The 17,735-nt window shown below is 36.1% G+C and overlaps 1 protein-coding gene across 1 annotated transcript in view; it reads right to left on the reverse strand.

Moving 5' to 3' along the window:
* ZFAND3 (zinc finger AN1-type containing 3) overlaps positions 1 to 17,298 on the reverse strand; it is a 162,323-nt gene extending 145,025 nt beyond the window's left edge. Inside the window, exon 1 of the mRNA XM_015621347.3 lies at positions 17,088 to 17,298. The gene's annotated coding sequence lies outside the window, so the exon portion shown is untranslated. The remainder of the gene's footprint in view (positions 1 to 17,087) is intronic.
* Between the last annotated feature and the right edge of the window lie 437 nt (positions 17,299 to 17,735).

The raw sequence follows: 17,735 nt of genomic DNA on the forward strand, positions 1-17,735 counted from the left end.
GAACTGTAATTACTGGATTTCTAAATATTGATAAAACTTTTGCTTTTCCTATGCATCACATAAGGAGTTTTGTTTCCCTGTATCTTAAAGTTTAAAAAAGGTAACACAGCTTCTTTGCTGAAGTCAGCTATAACAGATTAAATGTTCGATTTAGTAAGAAAGCACATAGCTTCAATACAAATGACATATAGAGATATAGAGAAATATATATATGTAAATATAAATATATATATATATATATATATATATAAAAATCACTGAACAGTCTGAATTGGAAGGGAACGACAAGGATTACCATGTCCAACTCTTAACGTGAATGGCCCATACGGGGATCGAACCCACAACCCTGCAGAAAATTCTGCTGCAGAAAATTTCATATAGGGGTTAAAATGCAACAGAATGGACCCATTATATTTAGGATTTCAAAATTTTTCCCTCGATCTTGTAGGCTATTTTGCAGGCTGTGAACATATTCATGCAACAAATCCACAACATTTTGCAAAGAAAAAGTACTGTATATTTTTGAAGCACAACAAATACCTGAAGGAATTTCCAACTCAAAACTGAAAGTAAGTCAAATGATGCAAAAATTTGGTATACTGCTATGGGGTCTGTCAAAAAAATAGTCATAAACAGAACGTGAACATAATGCTGATAAAGCATTTCTTCCAAAATAGTCTATGATCAGAAACAATAGTAGGTTACTGTGGAGTGATGAATCTTACTAATGTATCTTACTAATAGGGAAAACATTTATATTTTTGTACACACACAAGACGATCTCCACCAGTAATTAAACAATTGAAAGAGCAACCAGTAAGAAGTAAAAAAAAACAAAACCTGCTTACGAAATTATTAAATAATTATTGTGAAATGATGATTAAACAACTGCACTCCTGTCCACAGCCATAGAAAAACATTTCACATGGATATTCAAAAATATTAATGTCACAATGTAGTTATTACTTATTTTCAGATGTGCAAACCAGGGATGGAACCATAGTTAGTTATCTTATTTCATGGCATTCCTTTAAAATCTTCTGAATTTTTAGTATAAAACTGAATGTGTACTACAGATTCCATATACAACAGTTTTTGCTGTGATGCATTTCCATTTGGGGAAAAAAATTAAATGTAAAACTATATTATTTATTCCAACATGAATTTCTTTCAGAGTTGTCAAAAGCTTAAACAAATTTATTATATTATTAAACATATAAATGTTTTTTTAAAAAGAAATGGACTACACAATTACATTTTAAATGCACTTAGGTGAAGTAATAAATAAGCCCATCCAATGCTGACTCTGCCACTGAAGTAAATAACCCCACTAAGATATCTGACTCTGGATTCAGACCCACAAACCTACAATCACTGTTCGATTGCATTACGTAAGTATGGATGGTAATGTAAGATTTTCAAAGGCTCCTGACAAGGGGGTTTAACACACAAGTCATTTAAATGCCTTGAAATCATTCATTATATTTAGATTTTCAGTGAAGGACACTGAGTTACAAGAACTATGTTTGCTTTGTTACTCATGAAAGATAATGACTTTTGGTTTTAACCCAACCATGTTATTCAGGGCATCTCTAACTAGATAAAAGGCCCTCCCAGGAAATCACTCGAAACTCAAGTTGCACAAGGAAAAAAAATAGAACAGACTCTATGATTCTATATCAGAATTCAGTTGTGCTTACATCAGTCTTAAGTTTTTCAATATTTCAAAGTGTACAAAACCTCAGCAAGAGAAACACAGAAGAATGTCTATAATGAAAATACTCATTGATTCATGATTTCTATCAATGCTATCAATTAAAGTAAGATTTTTCCATTTTCATGGTCCAAGGTGTAGTGAGAAATTTTTGTTGCTTTTCTCACAAATCTCTTTCAACCTTATATGTTTCCACATCATTCTCACTCCTCTTAGTGATAAAAGAAAGAAAAAATAAAGCTTGAGTTCTTTCTGTTTGTCTGCCAAAGATGGAGCTTGATAATACCCATCCATTGCAACAAATTCTGTCCTTCCTCTGAAATTGAGCTCAAATGACTACTCACAGGTTGCACAGTGTACAAGCAACTTTGCCCTCTGCTCTTATCCAGCCATCATGCAAATTTTGCTCCTGTACGTAGCAAATTATATATCCAGTAGAAATCACTCAGCATTCCTCATACACACCTTCCATTCACAAATCTCCCTTTACGTTTGCAGTAGGATAACAAATAATTTGATTTTCAATCTCCTCTGCAGTTTTCCGAACTTTATACTTTTGTAGCTGAACTCATTTCTATCTCTACTAAACATAGGTATTTCCTGGTCCATGTTGAATCACACTTCTTTTATGTACTTTGGAAAGCAATTCCATTTTATGATTTTGAACTACTCTAGTGCAGAACACACTGATTTATTAACAGCTAACATTCTGTATAATGTGAATTTGACAAATTGTTTTTCCAGTTTAGGGAACTCTTTGTGTCTCTAAAGTACAAATAAATACTTTCATGTGATTGGTGTTCCAAGTTTAGGTTTAGTAGAATAGAAATATTAATGAAAAATGTATTTATCTTACATTTCAGTCTCTTTGTGGAAGCTCTGAAAAGTAGGATGTACATGGCTATCACTTGCAAATTATAACAAATCACCTAAAGCTCAAAGAAACAAGTAGAAGCTTTTCTTTTTTGGAAAACTCAGCATTTCCTATTTATCATCTTAGCAATGCAGCAGTACAAGAAAGTGTTATACAAGAATCTGCCAAAACATAAACAAAACCTACTAATCTCATTTCCTCTCAGCAACTAACTAATGAGGAATTCAACTAAGTAAACACTATGTATGCTAAATCATAGAGCGGTTAGTTAAGTGTTTAGGTCAATCATCAACTGTGCTATCAACAGCAATAACTCTTGTTTGGAAACAGCTTCGACATAACCAAATCTGTTGAGCTAATCAGTGACCCCAAAATCCAAATTCCCAAATTTAAATAGACTGATCTACATCAGGCCACTATTGCATATTAAATATATATAAGTTCTGTTAATTCATACAATTAATTGAAAAGAAACTACATAAAACCCATCAGCAGCCTCTTTTAAGTAAATAATGAGGATCTTTCAAATATCTTAAACCTTACCCTCCATACCTTGACTCCATCAAGATCTAAAACAAAATTGTAAAATGTATTGGTGCTTAACATTCTGTAATGTGTTTCTTGCTGTCATAATTCACTTCACATAAGCAGTGAGTTTTTTTCTATAGAGTTTTAAGCAGGATGTGGATAGGTTTGCAGTGTCTACAGAGTAAGACAGATCGTACCTTGTAACTAGCCACTTGATATTTTCCTTATAAATTTATAACTAAAGCCTTTACACAAGTGCAGCAGAACTAAAATTAAATGGCTGGAGGATAGACAGAACAAGGTCACCCAAAACTATTATACTCTTTCATTGACAAAAATAAAAATACCTAGGTTTTTCTTTTGTACTTGGAGAACTTAGAAGAAAAGGCAACAAGGGAACTAAAGGAATAATCAAAATGTGAAGATGCTTTACTCTCCTCCCTTGCTATCTCCTTTAAAGTTTTGCCAGCCTAAATTTATTCTTGAGTGTAGATGTGTGTAGATCTTTCTCACATGGTGCCTTGGAAGCTGAGTCAGAAGCTTTTATTCCACTGCTGTTCAAGTGAAAGCCCCCTAAGTAACACCACAGCTACTACAGAAGGCAGTGTGAACCAGGTGTAGGAGCAGCTCACTCCTCTCCACTAAGTTTGCACTGGTCATCTCTCCATGGGAAATGGAGGAAATGAGCTGCACATGCATTTCAGTGGCCGACAGGTCAGGGAACAGCACTTTCTAGGAAGGGAGTCAGTCAGATATGAAGATGGGATGAGACCCCCTATGTAATGCACTGTGCCCTTCTCCTATTTCACACAGCACACTTCCCAGGTCTCAGGCAACTGCATTTCAATTACCACGGTAAAAATAATTTGGAATGCACATTTTTCTTTAAAATTCAAGGGTTTTAAACATCTAGTAAAAAAAAATCCTTCATCTGTGGGAATTCCAAGCAATTCCAAGAAAGTTCTCAAAATCTCATGTATGCAAGCTCAGACACAGACATGGACACAGGGTTTGATTTAAGACCTTGGAGAAGGCTTCCAGATTTAGAACTGTAAGTAAGAATGTGAGTTTAAATAGAAAGGCATTGAGCTAGTTAGTGGAAAGTTTTAAGGTCTTAAAGTTAAGATACAGAAGTAGTTATAAAGGTAGTAAGAAGTTTTGAAGTGTAGCAAATAGTTTCGTGTGTCATTATATGACTGGTTAAGAAAGTCCACACTGCAGTAAAGATACATGAAACAAAACAATTAGCTATTGGTGTAAAAGTAGAAACATTTTTTGTGGCATTAGTTCCTTGACTAATTAACCCTTAAAACCCCTTGTAACCTGTGGTCTTGTGACAACTGACCATGAACAACCAGTGCATATGATGAAGACGTTCTCACTCCGTTAAGACTGTACAAGAATACTAATAAATCATGTTTTAGGACATCTCCCTGTGGTCCGGTCTCTTTCAAAATCCCGATATTCATCCTACAACCTTCATCCCATGACAGGAGAAGGAAACCTTTACACAGAGTGATATTTTGGCTTTTTCATCAAATCACCAGTGATCCAGATTAATGTAAAGTGTAATGTTCACTGCTGTCATTTTCACAAGGTAGCTTTTACTGAGTGTTCAAAGCAAACAGTCTAGAATTATTTACATGAACAAAAACAAGGGCATCGCAGCACTAACAGAAACCATTATTAGTCTCACCATTTCCCTGTTTTAGAATAATATGGATAAAGTGTGGGAACATGTCACTTTAGGTTAGGAATGGCTAAGAAGCATGACACAGACTCTCCTGTGAGTTGAACAGGAGAGCAAGGTTTATTACCTCAGATCTTCTTTAAAAGACTGATACACAAAAGTCCAGAAAGGTAAAACTCTTACTGGTCAGTGAACTAACACATCACCATCATTGGTCAGTGGCATACACCACCCCTCGAAACAACACCTGCAAGGCTGCCTTCTATCTCTGAGGATTGTTTTAATTTCCTCGTTATGATTTCCCAGGCTGCTTTCTCAGGCAAGACAGAGAAAACTATGTGGCCTACTTTTCCACAGCCACTGTTCTCCCTGCATTCTGCTCACATTTAGCATCCATAGGAACAAGCCCAAACTTCTTATTTTCCTCTAATAATAGAAACTGAGAGAATAAACCACAATCGGTATGTTTATTTCATCCAATTCAGAGAGTGGGAAATCAGAGCCAAGTTAAATATTTTATCCTCATGCATGCAAAGAGCAAAGACTCTTTCGTTAGAGTAGCTTTTTATGCATCTCTGAAGGCAACCTCAGGCAAAGGCACAGTCAGCAAATAGAATGATCATTAACAGCAAGTAACACAAACGAGCCCCAAAACCTTTCCTCATCCTCAACTCTCATCCAAGCTATGTGTATGTAACCTCCGTACAAGCAAGTTTTAACCACCTAATCTCTGTGCCAGGCTGCGGCTGCAAACTGCAACTCTACTGCTTCATTAACTACATCAAATTAATGCTGAATCCTTAACAGGAGTTAAAATGAGTTTTAAAAATTAGGCAAGCAGCAGTATCACCCATAACTCTTAAATTATCTCTAGTCTTCAAGTAAAATAAAAAAGAAAACTTGGTATTTCAATGATTCTGCCTGACTTTAGGCTTATAATCATAAAACTTGTGCACCTTCTTCAACTGCATCCTTTACACATGGAAGGCCCCTTATGAAAGGAGCCCACAGAAACTTTTTTCACTCTCCATTTACACTAATGCATGACAGAAGTCTGGGAAATTTAGTGACATGTAACAGAACTAAAAAAAGTGTCTTCAGCTATTAAACTAATGAACAGCAAATATGTAAATTACTATTTTCATATACATTGTTTTCTTTCCCTCTTACATCCCAAAACTTTTACCAACATCTGACCCCATGCAAACAATAGATTTGCATACAATTCTGGATTTTCAGCTAAAGCATCATTTTTCTCCAGTCAATTCATGTAGGTGATTTTGCTCTGTTTTGGCAAAGTAAAATACAACCTATACTGTCTCAAAGAAAATGCTTACACTTGCCTAATTTAACTAGACTCAATGCAATTTCAACACATCTCTAGCTTTTTCTTGATGGTACAAATTGAACAGTTCAATCTTCTGTGGTAAGGAGAATACCACATTTAGTGTTTGCTACATATCATGCCAGAAACAGGGATTTCTGAATAACACACACATGAAAACAGCTGAAAAAAATACAGAACCATTCAATCAGGCCACCTGTCCTGGCTGGTAGAACACACTTGCCTTTCATGTCATTGCTGCAACCATGATGACCTAAGGGTATGGGCAAGACTGATTTTGGGGACAGAGGTAATATCTAGGTATATACTTAGAAAAAGCAGATTAACTTTCCCATACACTGAAGAAATGGCCGTGCCTCCAAAAGTTGGTCTACTTTTTCCAAATTACGTAGCCATCTGTGCTACTAAAAATGTAACACTTACCTTCAGAATTTGTCCCGTAGAATGATGAGAGACAAGAAAACTAAGCCAAAGAAACTTAAGCACCACTGATTAACCAGCTAATAATCCCAAAATGAGGATCATGCTCACTATTTCCCATGCACTCTTCTGTAACTGCCTTCATGGACACCCAAAGAACACAAGTCCTTGAAGCTTCTATTTGTGTCATAATTTTACTAGGTAACCTTGAAAGAAGTATAAATCCATTTTGACCATAAAGTGATTTAAATACTCACTGGTTGCTTAGCAGCCTTAAATAGCCCTCAAAAAATATTATTTTTTTAAAAAAAAGAAATAACATCTTTTCTTTATACAAGTTTGAAAAAAACACTAGCAGAAGTCAAAACACCACTCTAAATCAGCAAACTGAAATAATAAAGACAAAAGGAATGCTAATAAGAAAGGTAAATCACTTTCTGTCTCAATTGTATCTAGGAGTATGATGGAAACTTGTTATGAAGGGGGTGGGTGGGGCAGGGGGAACCACAGAAAGCAACCAAAAAAAAATTATACCAATCTCTGAAAGCTGCAGACTTAAGTTTCTCAAAGCACTGGTTTGTTCTATTTACTTATTCCAATTACAGCAGTTTCAATATCACCCAGTACTTTCTGTTATCTGAATTTCAGCTGTGCTTCAGCTCAAGCAACTGAATTTTAAACTGCGATGCTGGAGTTCTTATTATGTCACTGAGTGACGTCATTTTTAGTATAATATAATGCATCAGTTTTCTGTATAATAATATACATCACTGTAATATACATCCTTGTGGTTTTGTTTTTACCTTTTGAATCTCTCTTTGCAAGTCACTTAAGCAGAACAGGAAGTGTTAATTATTCACCAGAAAGATTTCTGGTCTTTCCTGAATTAGTCACACAAGAACTTTAATAGTACTGCATCACAGGAAAATGATAATGGGGTCCTATCTTCATCAAGAGAGTGCTACATAACCATCTGAGACTCACAGATGTGTAATGCAGGCAGTTCTTGCTCTTCTAATTGCACAGCAACTCTTCTGATTGAAAGAGATTTCGTCCACCCACCACAAACACTTCTAGATGAACCACCTGGGAAGCAGCACATCAGTGGGCCAGTATTGTCCTACAGCAAGTTCTGGTTTAAAACAAATACCTGTTTCTAAATGAAAATATTCCTTGCTTCTAAATACTCTTTGCTACATCTCTCATTCAAAGCTCCTAAAGCACTGTGGAATTGAGTGAAGAAGGATATATGATTCACAAATGAAAACAGAGAGAGTCCATGCAGAGAAAAGCATGGACTGATTGTGCTGATACACAGAGTGTATTGCAGAAATAGCAATAAATGCTTTCTAAACTTAGATGTCAAGAAGGGACTTTTATTAAAAAAGGAACATCCTACTACCCACATGGATTTATGTCTCTAAAGTTGTGTAATAAACAGATGTCTTTAAAAAATATCAACATTAGAGCACAATGTCTAAAGCAGTACCCAAGAGAAAGTTAAACAAGAACACATCCAATGTCCAAAATAAAACAACTGCTAAGGAGCTACATTCCAAGTAAAAGAAGAATATATGGTGACATTCAACACTATATGCAGAGGCATTCTAATATCTAACTTGGTATTAGATTCTGGAAAAGAATTATACTACAAGATAGATATGCTAGGAGTATCACAAATGTTCCATGTATTTGACAATAAGCAGCAGAGTTAGTCCACTTTCCTAAATAAAAGGAGTCAACTTGCTCCATCTTAATTACTATTTCCAAGGCAAGTTTAATTTCAATTATTTTGCAAAGAAGTACTAATCATGAAGTCTCAATGCCAAAAAAAATATGTATTTGAAATGTACAAATATTATTGCTAATTGCTTTCTTTCAAAAGGTCAAAAATTACTCAGCACCTAGGGAAGGTACTGAATATATATGGACTAATCTTAAAAGCCCTTTATAAGTTATAGCAAAAATGATGGTTCATCCACACATCTGTATTAAAAAAAAAATAAAACCCCCAATATTTTGGGGTTCTTTGAAGAACTTTAAAAATATTTTAAATTTTGTAAAATTCTGAGCATTTCAAAAATTTAAATTATGATGCTTTTTTTCCTATTAAAAATGGAATAATTATGCTAACATGTTTACAAATTAAAAGTGGAGAGAATCTTCATTATGGAAACATGCTATATGAGAATTGCTTTAATTCCCTCATAGAAGTACACAGTCAAAAGTTTATTCTAAAAATATAAATTAATAGATTTTAAATTGATAAACATGTTAACAATTCAGGGGAACATTTGAAACCTATCTGCATGAATAAGCAAGCATTTGTTAACACCCAGACAATTTTGGAAACCATTACTGTCCATCAGTTCAGTGAAGGAGATTACTAAGGAAAAGGTAACAGTAGAGCATTGAGCAATGAACAAGCATTACTAATGCCTTGTCTTTCAAACTGGTGTCAGCAATACCCAACCTAGAACTCTTCTTGCTTCAAGTAAAAAATGCATTTCACTCACTAATAGTGGATACTTGTTAAAAAAAAAAAATCTAAGATACTTAATGGATTTATCAAAAACCCAGGCTCCTTAATATTGACATTCTATTGGATCAAAATAGCATCTAATCAATACTCGGAGGACAATACAATTTCCAAAACTGAGGGACTCTCACTAAATGATAGCATTTTGCCTACTTTATATATGCAGCTTCCTCTGAGACTCCTCTGAATTATAATAATTAGAGATAAAAATGCTGCAGTTATGGTGACAGAGCTGATGTAACAGTCATACTGTGAAGGATGGTTGTGTTTCAGCAATTAAGTCAACAAGGACATGACTTTGGATTCTGCTCTTCTAAGGGCACAATTAGGTGCCTATCATGAAACCAGACAGCTTTTCATTCTTCAAAACACTGCTTCAAATCTAGAATTGTGTTCCCCTTCCTTAGGATGCTTAGGATGTAATTAGGACTTTCAACTTAAATAGTACATTCAACCAAGCAGAAGTTAAATACATACATTACTAAGGCCTTCAAATAAACAACTCACCCAACATTAGACACTATATAATCTAAAGAGCCAAAAACTAAAGACAGTAATCATCAACCAAACTTTTTTTCTCTGTTTGTCTAACTGCTTATTAAAATAATTTTAGGAAAACCGGTTTTTATGTCCATTCAAAATTTTTCATTACTTCCATTTAGTCTCTAATTTACAAACACTGGAAATCCAACATTAACCAAAGTACATTTATTAAAGGGCTTAACACTGATGAAAGTAATATTAGAAATAAATTTCCCTAAAACACTAATAAAAATACTACAATATTTAGAAACTGAAATGTATCTTCCTTGCATTGACTTATGTTGTTCAAGTTCAGAGCATGTGAATGGTGGCAAGATAAAACAGATGGAGTCAAACAGGATACCTAAAAGTCTTTCATACATAATGTGGAATAGCATTTGCTTCTGCACAGAAGACACCAGATGACACGTTAAGTGTAAAAATCCATCAACAATTCTATAATACAACTTCTCTGTACAGGCAAGTACTGCACTTACCACAGTGTTACTAGTCAGATGCTATAAACAGAAATTGAACACACAACTGCAAACTTTCTTCTCCTCATGGAATACTGAAACTCTTCAACTACTATGTTTTCCTGAGTACAGGTAAGGAATAACTTAAGAGTTAATGGAGCTATGCATTACAATACACTGTTTGACATTCAAGATTGCAAAAAAGTGTCAAAAAAAATAAAAGTTTAACCCCACACTCTGTAAGAACAGAAACTTCCCACCATTTCAAACAAAAGACCCATCTCTATTACAAAAATAGCTTTAAATCAAAATCTTAAATTAGAAGATAATGAATGATTGAGCATTTCTGCAGAACCTAAAAATACCAACCCGCTACTTCTGTCCATTAATGACATCTCCACAGCCTAAAACCACTGTGGTCATTCACACAAAGGTTTCATTTGCCAGAACCATTTATTTTCCAATACATATGGTGTCCTCAACAACATTTTGTTATGTAGCATTCTCAGCATCCCAAGGAGATGCCATTTTAATATCTGAAGCTACTCTGACCTAAGTTTCTTCACAGCTCTGTCATTGAGAGAAGTTGATTCATGCTGCAGCTACTGCCTGATTTTCAATTCTTCTCACAAAAGCAAAGAAGGGACTCCATCCTAGTGAGCCCTGCCTGTTCAAAATAGACAGGAAATATTTCTGACACTTCAGTTAAAAAAGGAGAAAAAAAAAAGGAAGAAAATAGCAATGGAATTTGCCAGCTTAAAGTGAATATGAAGTTCATTTTAACCCAAATAAGGGTTTCAATATAATCAAGATCAAATACTGTCCAACAACATTCACAATTTCTCTTAACTTGTGAAGTACAATGTTAATTATATCAGTTAAGGCTGTATATTTGAGGAGACGCATGAACACAATTACATTTTTATCCTTAAAGAATATAAACAGTAATTGGCTGAGAAAGTATATCACATTCATAATTTTTAACCACTGGCTCTAAAGAAAGCCTGTGTCTATTTTATGCACTAACTTCTAATTTAAAAAGAAATTGAAATCCAGTAATGGATGTTAGTGAAAACATAGAAGTCAAAGCCCAACATCTCCAATAAATACATCAATCAAGGATCACTCTCTTTAGCTAATGTTTTGCATCACTGATTTCAACACCTTAAAAGAAATACTGAGTCTTGAGGCTTCCACCAATTTGAGATTTCAACAGCTGTCCAACACGCAGCAAAAATATTAACATCAAATTTCAACAGAAGTGGTAAATTGTTTGAAATGTATAGAATTAAAGTCACCAGAAGTATTTCCTCCAAAACTACGATGCCTATATTATAATCCTCTGACTGACTGGGTTTACCATCAGAAACTTTTGAGAACCTAAAGCATCTTCATCAAAATGAAGAATTATATGAAACACATCTATGGTACCATACAACATTTGAACATTTTACTAATTAGTATAAAGACAGATATTTTCTAGCACTAACTGGAATAATGTGGAATAATTGTCAGCACTGACCAAACAGTAATACTTTTGACTAATCAGAGTTTGCAGAAGACATGAAGAAAGTTCTGTCGCACAGGAAGACAGAAACCCAGAAGGTGACTTAGACACAGTGACTTAACTCCTCCAAGCTTCAAAAAGGAGGACAATCTAGTTCTTCCTTGTTTATTCCACTTGTAAGAACAGCGGCCACAATAGTGAATTTCATTCTGACTGATAGGGAAGTTACAATTAGATTAAAAGGTGCTGGATATGCCAGTCTATAATTAACACAGCACCCATTTAGAATTAGAAAATATTTATAGAACATTTTATACACAGATTTTGAGTAAATTCATGGTTATTCAAGAAGGCTTTTTCCTCAAATTCTGGCTGCACTAAGTTAACAGATATTATTAATCAAGCAGGCCTATTTTTTGATCTTCTTAAATAAAATGCCCTCATATACCAGCTGTTTGAATTTATTCACTCCTTAGAATTATCACACAGCATATTTAAAGGAAACAAAATCAATTACTTTTTTTCCCAAGAGAGAATGGTTAAATTACGGAACATCTTCCTGCAGGACATTGTAAGGGTCAAGAGTACATATGGCCTCACCAATTCATTATGCAAACCAAAAAATAGGTAAGACCTACTAAGCTGTAAATCTACTGAACAGAGGACAACTTTATGTCAGACTGCCAGCAGCAAAAGAGGTATACCAAGAAAAGAATCACTTCATGCTTGCTCTGTCCTTATGCTTATTCCCACAGCAGCACTTATCACCCAAATCAGAAATAGGGCTGGATGCATCTTTGGTCTGATCCAGAACAGCTGGTTTTCATTAGGAAACAAAATCTCCTCTCTGTTTTGTCTATTCTATTAACTACTGCAAAAGAAAGTACTGTTTTCACATTCCTAGAAAACAACTTATTACAGTTAAAGCATTAAGCCCAGTACATCTGATTTTACTTTAAGTGCCAATAAGCTACATTTCATAAGGTAAGCTTCTACAGCAAATGGAAAACTTAGCAAAAACATGGTACCTTGCAACTGTACTTGCAAAAGGCAAGTGCTCACTGTACAAAAAAGTGGATAAAATTAGTTATCTTTTGACTTTTTTTGATATGTCCTTCTAGTTGTATTATTGTAGTGACCAAGGGAAATCATAATTTATCATGCTTTATCCTGCATATTTTTATTCAAATAGGGAACATGACAAAGTTCAATTCCTCACTACCATGCTCTCCTCAGACAGAAACTTCTCTATCTCATAATTGTCAATATCATCTAAAATTAGGATCTAAGCAAATAATTTTAGTGTCTCTCCAACATCCCTTATCATACAGTGTAGTACTTTGCAGGAAAGTTGTAACTAAATCAATTTCTCATCAGACTCTTTGTTCCTCAGTTAAATAATCTGTCACACCGATTTGTGCAACACACCAGTAGATATATCATTACAGCAGTTAATGATGGTTTTAAATATAAACTGCTTCAAGTTCCTTTACCCAAGAATTTAGCAGAGTATTATATAAGTTCATGCATAATATAAAAAAACTACAATCATACAGTATTTTTAGTCTTAACCTAAGAGCAAAATGGAGTACACTGTCTCAAACCGAAAAATCCACTGCTTACTCCAGCATCTGATCTAAAGTGCCAGCCAGTGAAAGCCTTGCTAAGGAACCGCATGATCCAAGCCTACTGAAAACAGACTCTCAGAGGGAAAGGTACGTATTTCAACAGTTTACTCAAGCCTCATTTAGAAACATCTCTGTTAGGTTGCAATAATGATTAAAGCAAATTAGGTTTAGGGAGGCATTATGCATCCTCGATGACCTACACTGCCTGTGAAATTAGACAGTGTTTATTAAAAAGGCAGTGTTTATTGAAATGGAACACTGCGAGTTCCTTTGGAATGAACAGCTGTAATCACCAAAAAAAGTAAAGAAAAGACTAGTCAGAAAAGAGGCTTCTAAATGGCACATATATATAACCATTGTTTGTTTAGAAGCTAAAAGCAAGCTTTGGTGATATACACTCACAAATATATCATGCTTAAGTCAAATGATTCACCGTTTGATCAAATGTTTAATTTTAGCAAACTTAATTGAGGAAAGAACCAGATTGGCATGGCAAGGATCTGATGATACGTGACTGGAAAATCCAGACTCATAAATAAACTCTGAATTGAGCTTGCACAGAATTCTTGGGGCACAGTGTCTCATCACACATATGATGCATACAGTGTCAGAGAAAGGCAGAGCAAATACCAACATCGCTCAAGCGCCCTGCTGCAATGTTCTCAAATAATATTACTATCAGTTTTCGCTGACTACAGTACCTTATGGTTGCCAGAACTGAGCTGAAACTATTCATACTGTGTTTTCAATCAACTTCCTGCTGACTGCCACCATGTGAAGAATGGAATTCATTTGTTTTATGTCTATTAACATATTTCCTTCTTTTCTGGCTCTAAGGCACTAAATGCAGTGCTATGGCATCAGTCTGGACAATAAAAAGATAACCAGCAGCCATTACAGTACAAATAGAATTGTAAAAGTATTACCCTTTCTGACATACTCTTTTCATAGCATATGCTACCACCAGCTTACAAGGCCCTTCTATGCATACAACCATTTAACTGTAGTATCCCCAGCCCTCGTTTCACTCATAAGTAAAACCTTCATAGAGATATTTAAAAGCCAAAGGAAAACTGACAACATGTAGGTCATTAAAGAGTCAGCCTCATCTCTAATAACCAAAAAGGTTTAACTGGAATATAATACATTCAGTAATATTTCCATGTATTTATAAAATCTTCAACCTTGAGCTCATATACACCAGAAGAGGAAGTCTTCTGGAATCGAGTAGTCTAAGAAAAATTAAACTTTACATGATTCTATGACTCTCTGGTCTGATAACCAGGAAAAATAACCAAGAAAGCATTTTTCCAAGTCATAAGAATCAGAAGTTAAGTACAGCATACTTTAGATGAAGTAATCTAAAGTAAAAACTTGCATACTGAACCCTTTCCAATTTTTGTACAGTAAGACTATTCCAATAAATAGTGAGATAGTTGATAATGACTGAAGTTGAAGATACAAAAATAGGGAGAAAAGGGAGCAAAATATTTCCAAACACTAAGTTTAATGAATTTTTCAAAAATAACATGAATACTAATGAGGTTTCCCAACTGAGACTATCTGGGTAAGTGAAATGATTTTGTAAAATATAAAGATCATCTCAGTGATTCATTTACACTTTACTTGAGCAGAAATGACAGACTGGAGATTCTAAAAAGAAGGGCAAGTCTGCAGATTTAAGGATGGATTCCATGATCTTCAAAAAAGGCAAGCAAATGTTAGTTGTTGACCTTAAGCAGATGTTTCAGAAGTTCTTAACAGCCTCACTCCAAAGTATCTTCTTTCAGCTGTTCATTTTTCAGTCTCTTAGATCTTGAAACATCAAGAGTTTAGTAGTTTCCCAGTCTCTAAAGATTCTTGAAACCTAGAGAATCTGAATTTCTAATATAAACCCAAGTCTTTTAAAAGAAGAACCCCTCCAACTTCAATGCAATAGTACATACTAGTCTGCTCCTGTAATCTCTTTGCATGCCATCATTATCAACATGTGTCTCTGGAGCCATTTCTATGTCTGTTCAACCAATAGGCAAGGTTTAGCACAGTAACCCACAGCTTAATTTAATTTTAATACTTCTTTCAGTCTTTTCCTTAATGTTTTCTGTCACTGTACATGACAGAAAGCATGTATCTTACTACAAAAAGTCCTGTAAGCATCAATAAAATCAATTAAAAAAGCCCCCAAAAACGCATCATCTTTTTACTTGGTAAAATCTAGACCTTATTGTTTGATCTGCAGACACAGAATTGCTCTGCTGCTTATCTGGCTTGGGCTCACTCAAAAAGAGCTGTGAAAAGGCTCTCAACCATTGCACTGACAAGGACCAGAAAACATATTTACTGCTCCTCTACACTACCTTATTTATAAATTCAATAGAAACTACTACATTAAATTACAAGTTTCAGAACTTTTCATAGCTTTAAATGTCCTGGCCCAATTTTCCAAAATGTGACTTGACAGACACTAAGATGACACGAAAGTCACAGGTAAGACACTGTCTTAAGACATGCCACTGGTCATAACCATAGCAGAAATTAAGAGCAGCAGAATGTCAACTTCAGACAAATATGTCTTTTTCCTATCACAACTTACCTTCAGAAAGTTGCCATAAAACTGTAACCCCTCAAGAACTCCTGACAATGCAATTTCAATAGAAAGGCACATCTGTACTGATTTACCAGACAACAGTTCACACACTAGCAGGACCTAGATAAATAAGGTCATGTAGTCACTTTTTCAAGAATGAAAATACAGCAATCAAGTCTGGAAACTGACAGAACAGTTTTTTTAAGTGGAAAAATAGATATTTACTTTGCCACTATGCACTGAAATGCACCTGGCAGACACTTAAAGACACTGGAAAACAGGCATTCAGTGTATTAGTGGGGAAAAAATGAATGTTTTGTTCCACACCGCTATCTTTTAAAATTATCATATGAAAACACCCCTGCATGGATGGCACTCAGAAGGAGAAAAAAAAAAAAAGGGAGGGCAAAAATATACCATTTGATATCTGCTTGTGCAAGGGAAGCATGTTTTAAAAAAATCAGCTTTAAAGGCAATGGGTTTTCTTGAGAGCCTCCTGTAACCATTAAGCAGATCCTTGAACACAAAGCACCAGATTTTCTTCTCATTATCAAAATACCCTGAACTAGGCAAGAAGTTGAGCCCAGAGAAAAAGTTCGCTTTCAACTTTCTACAGTTCTCCCATAAGTAACACATTACAGAAGTCAGAGCACTGCATTAGAGATAGCAAAAACTTGTCCACTACTTTACAAAAAATAATCAGACACAAATACGGAAGCCTAACAAAAAAAAAAAAAGACTGTATTTATTATCTGTTTTGCAAGATCACTCCCAACAGGGACAAGGCATTTGTTGCAACTCATGCTTCTGTCATAACTCAAAAATGAGATTTAATTTACAATCCTGCCACTTTAATAAACCGACCAAATGCACAGTTACATCACTAAATCACTCTTACTTCATCTTTCTCTCAGCCTCCACTTCCCCAGAGTATCTTAAACTGCATGACATAAATCCCAAGAAGGTACAATCACAGAAAAGTGTAAATCTCAGGTGGGCCCTCAAAAGTCTATTTAGTCACATATTCCTTGAATTTTCCATAAATAAGAACATTAGGGAATAATGCTGCTGTGATAGACATTAAAGACATTTTATGATGATGTGTATCTGCTAGACCCTCTCCCATGATACATCAGATTAAAAAGAAAAAAAATCAGTAACGATAATATCTTCGACACGACCCTAGAGGTGGTAGTTTAGAAAGGAACAGTTTAATTTTATTTTTTTTCACCTTTGGCAAACAGAAATTATCCCTACCTCCTTCTTCCTCAACGGGTATCAGCAAGCAGCTAACAAGGGCCTTATCTATTAAGAACCACTTCACTTTCATAAGGTAGAGAAAGAAGTATGTTTTTGTCTTTAGCTTTTTTCCCTCATTAGTTATGCTGCCCTGAGTGATTCGTAGCGACAGTTCTCCGTTCCCGGGAACGAGGCAGGGATGCGTCAGGGACACCCATCAGGGCGCCCAGGGGGCCGCATTACTCATCTGCGCCTTAGAGGACCTAAAGGCAGGCCCCCGAGCACAGCCCACAGCCCCAGAGGAGGGGCGGCCCCTCCAGGAAACTTGCGTGCCTGGGGAAGTGGCCGGGCCGCCCCCGCCGGGCTGCCGGGAAGGCCGCGGTGTCCGGGCGGCGGGGGGGCCGCGGGCGGCCTAGGCACCCCCTCCCCCTCCGCGTCCAAGGGCAGCGCAGCCACCTCCCCTCCGGGCACCCGCTGCCTCTAAGCCAGGAGCCGCCGCTGACACGGCGGTCCAGGCCCCCGGGGACCCGGCACCCACAGGCAGGGAGACAACCCTGTTCCGAGGGTGGGAACTCCCGCGGCCCGCTCGGCAGGGGCTCGGGACCGCCCCCTCCCCGCGGCGAGCTGCTGGCTCGGCCCCCGTGACCGGGGCCAGCGCTCGGGGTT

Source organism: Parus major, chromosome 3 (assembly GCF_001522545.3).
Source record: "Parus major isolate Abel chromosome 3, Parus_major1.1, whole genome shotgun sequence".
NCBI lineage: Eukaryota > Metazoa > Chordata > Aves > Passeriformes > Paridae > Parus > Parus major.